Raw genomic sequence first — 5,380 nt, forward strand, 5'->3', positions numbered from 1 at the left:
TATTATCCAGATAGCATTGCACCCTTACCGGGATAGTTCTTAAACAAGCTGCCAATGTAGCCCGTATTTTAGCGAATACCCGAGAGGCAAAAGATAGACCAAAAGGCATAACCCTGTATTGAAAGTGCCTCCAAGCATAGCTGAAGCGCAGGAAACACCTCTGTGCTTGGCAAATCCTGATACGCAGGTATGCCTCTGTAAGATCAATTGAAGTGAGGAAGTCACTCTCCCAAACGCTCTCCAGAATGGATTGTAGTGAATGCATCTTGAACCGCTTGTAGAACAAATACTTATTGAGCCTTTTAAGATTAAGAATAGCTTGCCACCCCCTCCCTTAGGCTTTAGGAGTGACAAATAGCCGGGAGTAGAATCCCTTACCCTGTTGACTCAAGGGAACTGTTTGGATGTCTCAAATATCCAGCAAATGCTGAATAGCCGGTTCCATGAGCTCCCTTCAAGATGCCTCCTGGAAACAGGACAAGGCACATAGAACCTAGGTGGTTGTGATCTAAATTCTAAGAAAAGGCCATATCTAATTGTCAGATGTTGTAGCTTCCCACTGGTTAACAAAACCAGATAATCTGCCCCCAATGGGAGAACTATCACCACAATTAACGGGAGCAACAAAAAAAAGTGACTTCCTCCCCCACAAAAGGGCTGCTTGCCTGAGTACTGTGGCCTGTCCTTGGCAGCTCGTTCCTGCAGCTATTCCTGCGGTTAAAGGCCTGCCTTTGGAGCCCTTGAGCCCTGGTACTGCCCTCTCCTCTGAAGGTTAATCTATGGGAGTATGGAGCTGCTCTGTAACCTGAATGCCTGGACAAGGAGGGGAGGTATTTTCTCTTGTCCCTGGTTGCAATTAGATGGGGATCCAGGTCTTCCCCAAACAATTTGTCCCCCCAAATCGGGGCAGATGCCACCTTCCATTTGCGCCTGCCATCTGCCTGTCAATTTTTTAGCCAGACCATTCTACGGGCCGCCACTGATGTTGCTAAGGCTTTTGTTGCGAATCTGGCGCTATTCAAGGTGGCATCCGCTGTGAATTCTGCCACTGCCATTAGCTTGTTGATGTCCTGGTGTGCCGGGACATCCATGACAGGGATCCTGTCCTGCAATTATTGCAGCCAATGTAGGGAGGCTCTAGTGAAAAAAGAAGCCCAGACAGTCCTCCACTTTCAAGACTTCCTTTGGATCAGCTGGATTTGATGAAGAGGATACCAAGGAAGCAACTGGACTATCTATTGATGGTACTTGCAAGGATCTAATAAGTTCAGGACTCATGGTAAAGTAACGATGTTCGTTAGCAGACAACATGGCCGCTGTACCAGGGGACTCCAGTTGTTTGTTGACTACATTTAAAAATAGTCTTGGGGCCGGCACTATCTCAGGTCTCATAGTTGGTTCTGCAAAGAATTGGTCTGGAGGGGTTATTGTCTCTCCTACTATCTTCCCAACATCTGCCTCTGGGCCATATTCCTAGCCTTGAACAACAAGGAATGGAACAGATTTGATTTGAATACACCAGAGAAGGCTGGTCTCTAAGGAATCATGCCTTCATCTTCAGAGAGGTCTGACTCTCATTTGTCCTCTTCAGGAGCCATAGAAGAATGCTTATGCAGGGATGAGCCAGGTGGACCCTCTATCCCTCAAGATCTGCCTACTTCTGAAATGAATGGAAGGATCAGGATCTGAATCAGAAGCTACTGATTCAGGCCTTCTCGTTATTTGAAGACTTTCTACAATCCCCCTTCTGATGGCTTTGGATATTATTGCCTCCATGCGAGCAGGCAATTCTTGTTCTGTCCCCTCAGGATCACGCAGACCCACAGCAGTGGATGTAAATGTGGCCTCCACCTCTGGTCTAGGCCTCTTAGGGGGTTGTTCTCATGATTCATCCTGGAAAGCTGCCTGAGAAGCTCTTTTATAATCTCTGCTGCCTTCTATTAACTGTCGGTTAGTAGAGTCTAATGTTTCATCAGGTGATCAGGCCTGTAAATAGGGCCTACATGCAGGGGCAGGCCCAGGCTCAATTTGTAAAAGTGGAGGTTGAGCAGATGAAGCTGATTCACCCAGGGTCGGCAATCTGAGGCTCCTCCCGCCAGCAGCATGCTAGCTCTTCTCCACTTGCTTCTCCAAAGCTCTGTCTCCTCATGGCATTCTACCCTGGATGGCTTTTTGGGTTCAGGAGCCTTTCTTTTCTGCCTGCCCCTTGATCTGCCCCTAGATGAGGAGGGACTGTGGCCACCTTCCTTCTATGCATCCGCCATCTTAGCCTGGAGGGTAGGGGCAGTTGAGCCACACAAGGGAGACTGGTTCTTGGTGGGGAGGGGACGAGGGGTTACTTCCACATTCAAGCCCCTTAACTTCCCTCTAGGCCCCCCTTGTAGTTAACACAGTCCCTCTTACCTTTTATCTGGCTGAAGCAGGCTTCAGAGGCCTATTCCTGGGCTGCAGCGATGCCCTGCTGGTCACACCCTATCTCCAGGCCATGGACGGGCTCTTGGCCATATAGTGGCAACTTCCACGCCCGAAGCAGCCACTCAATTCAAAGGGACCTGCGTGAAGATATTCTGGACACACCATGCGAGGCAGCACTGTAACTGCTCTCCAGCGCTGGCAACGTGGTCGATTTCATGCCTCCAGCTGGACCTTGGGCCGATCTGCCTGCCGATTGCACTGACCACTGCCACGCGGTCGCGTCCACCTATTGAGATTGGGCTGATCTGCCCTATCACGCAGCCTTCTGCTACTCCACCACGCCTCCCAACTGGTTCCTTATTGGACCAATCGCCCGATCATGCAGGCTGCTGCTGTGCTGCTGTACCACATAGTTGATGCTGTTATTGGGCCAATCACCCAACCGCCTCCATGTGGCCGTGGCCTGCAAGCTGGGCCTCCACCCTAAGTGCTCATCACCTGGGTGGGAGTTGTTGAAAAAAAAACCCTTCCCAGCTTCTTGCTGTCCTGAGGGACTTTGGCCTATGGCTTTCAGCTGGGATCAGTTCTTTTTTTAAAAAAAATTCAAAAATGGCCTCCATTTCTCTGAAAAGCGGAGCTCCAGAATTCATGTCCATCCTGGCTGGGACTGAGTTGAAAACTGGGGCATGGCCTATGGTACAGGGCGGAGCTACAATCAATTACACAGACTCAGTCCAATAGGCGAGGACAATAGCCTACCCACTCTCTCTCGGGACTGTCACAGCCAGAGGAGAAGCCTTGAGTTATATGAGCTATTGTTCAATTTCTTAGTTAAATACTGATGCCAAATTTTACAATTATGGTTCAGAAAGTATTATCTTCAATAAATTACTCCACATAGTTTAGTTTTATGAAAGGATGTCAAGTCTTTAATAATATGGAAATTGAGATTTATCATTGCCTGAGAAAAATGAAACCACTGTTTTGACATCACTAGATGCAAAAAAACCCCACAAACCTTTGACATACCAACAAATCAAGTTTCTGGTAATAGGAAAATTGAATTTCCATTAACTCTTTATTTCTCGGCTAAATTATTGGATAAAAAATAATCTTGAAAGCTCTGCTTAAGTGACATAACACTTTCTAAATAATAATTAATATGCAATAGGGCACATGCTAGGGATTTCATTAAATATTTAATTTAGTATTGGAACCTTAGGTGTGTTTTGTATGAAAATGTCATTTCATCTGCAGTATGAAACAGAATATAAATTGTTGTATACAGATAGTTTTTTTCAATGTTTTGAATTTCTTTTTACAATTTTGTAGAAATTCTACAGCATTGTGCCATATATTCTGGATATATAATAATCTGGATAATTTTAATATTCCAATTAATAATGACTCCTGTTGATTACAAAAAAGGGGTTTTTATCCTTTTCATTTAAATATCTATGGATACTTTAGTAGAAATATGTATTTCAAATTTTATTACAGAAATGAAAGGGATAGTAAGAGATGGGTGAAAGTATCCCTGAATTTTTGGGAATAAATGAGGTAAAACAAGTAATATGTATGTTGAGAGTAAAAGCTATATTGTTTCCCCATAAATATTTCTTTAAAATCATCAGTTTAGTTATATTCAGCTGTGGGCTGAGTTTCACAATTCTTACTGAAAACTTGGATATCCTGGCATTTTCTTGATTCTAACTATAGCATCTTTTTCATAAGCTGGTAGGACTTTTTTGAGCTTTACTGGAAAATCTGACATTTTGAAATAATTTTTATTGTAAATAGGGAGGGGAAAAATTTGGAGGGGACTCATGGACTAAATGAATTTGAATTTATCAAAGCTAGGTGAATTGCTATATAATCAAAAATTGGTTAATTCTTTAGCCCTGAAGCTTTCACAGCCTTTATAAATTTTAAATGTATTGGAGGTTTCTACATGTATTAAAAATAACATATACTTGTATATATTACAAGAAATTAATATTGGAGAAATATTTTGTAACATTGGTGGTTTTAGGTTTAAAAAAATATTTCAAAATTATTTCTGATGATTTAAAAATCAGGTTAGTTCAGTAAATATTTATTTATAGAGTTTATTGGATGGTAAATGTTTTAAGAATTGTTGGCCATCATTTTTATAATCAAGTTGTATTAAATTGAAGGAAAGTTATTACATATGTTTTAGAGATATACTTTGCTATTTGATTAGATATTGTCATGGTAAACCAATTCCTTGCATGGACATTAAGAATGTTAATGAGTTACTAAATTCTCAAAGTTTGGAATTTGTCGAAGTTTTTGATATATTGAGCTTGGAGTGTTGAGGGGAAAAAGGTGATTTTGTACTTCGTGAGGCTTTTGAATATGATAGAAAGATCTATTCTAATGTTGGTTAGTAACAATGCAGCTAGCTAAGTTCAGATATCAGACAGCAACTGGAATATCTCTTCAACCAAGCGCATACACTTCTGAGACACCCAGGAAAACAGGCAGTTGATATGAATATGTGGGCAACTATTGGCCCTGAATCATCTTTTCTTATTGAATCCAGGAAGCCTTGGCCTTTAAGACATATGGTTTTGATTCTGGAGGTAATTCTTCATGAATTTGACTATCCTAATAAAAGCAATGACCTTGCTCCTAGCTCCTAGACAGCAATTAGTCCAATAATGTTATATTCTTCCATTTTTCCTTGCAAGCATACTTGTGAAACAAGCTAAGATGAGAGAGATAAACTGGCCAAAAATCACCCAGTGAACTTCTTTGGCTGAAGATTGACTTACATTATAAAGAGGGAGATCCAGTTCACCCCACTGGTTCTTCTCTTAGATAATTATAGATGACACAAAAAGATTGCAATCATCTTTTATCCTATCTTTGAGAGCCAGTCTGCAAATAACTGGCATTTTTAGTGTTCTAAACATTTTGAGGAAAAAAAATGATTTGTGCC

This window comes from Pseudonaja textilis, chromosome 3 (assembly GCF_049901715.1).
Source record: "Pseudonaja textilis isolate UNSWEBS1 chromosome 3, rPseTex1.2, whole genome shotgun sequence".
NCBI lineage: Eukaryota > Metazoa > Chordata > Lepidosauria > Squamata > Elapidae > Pseudonaja > Pseudonaja textilis.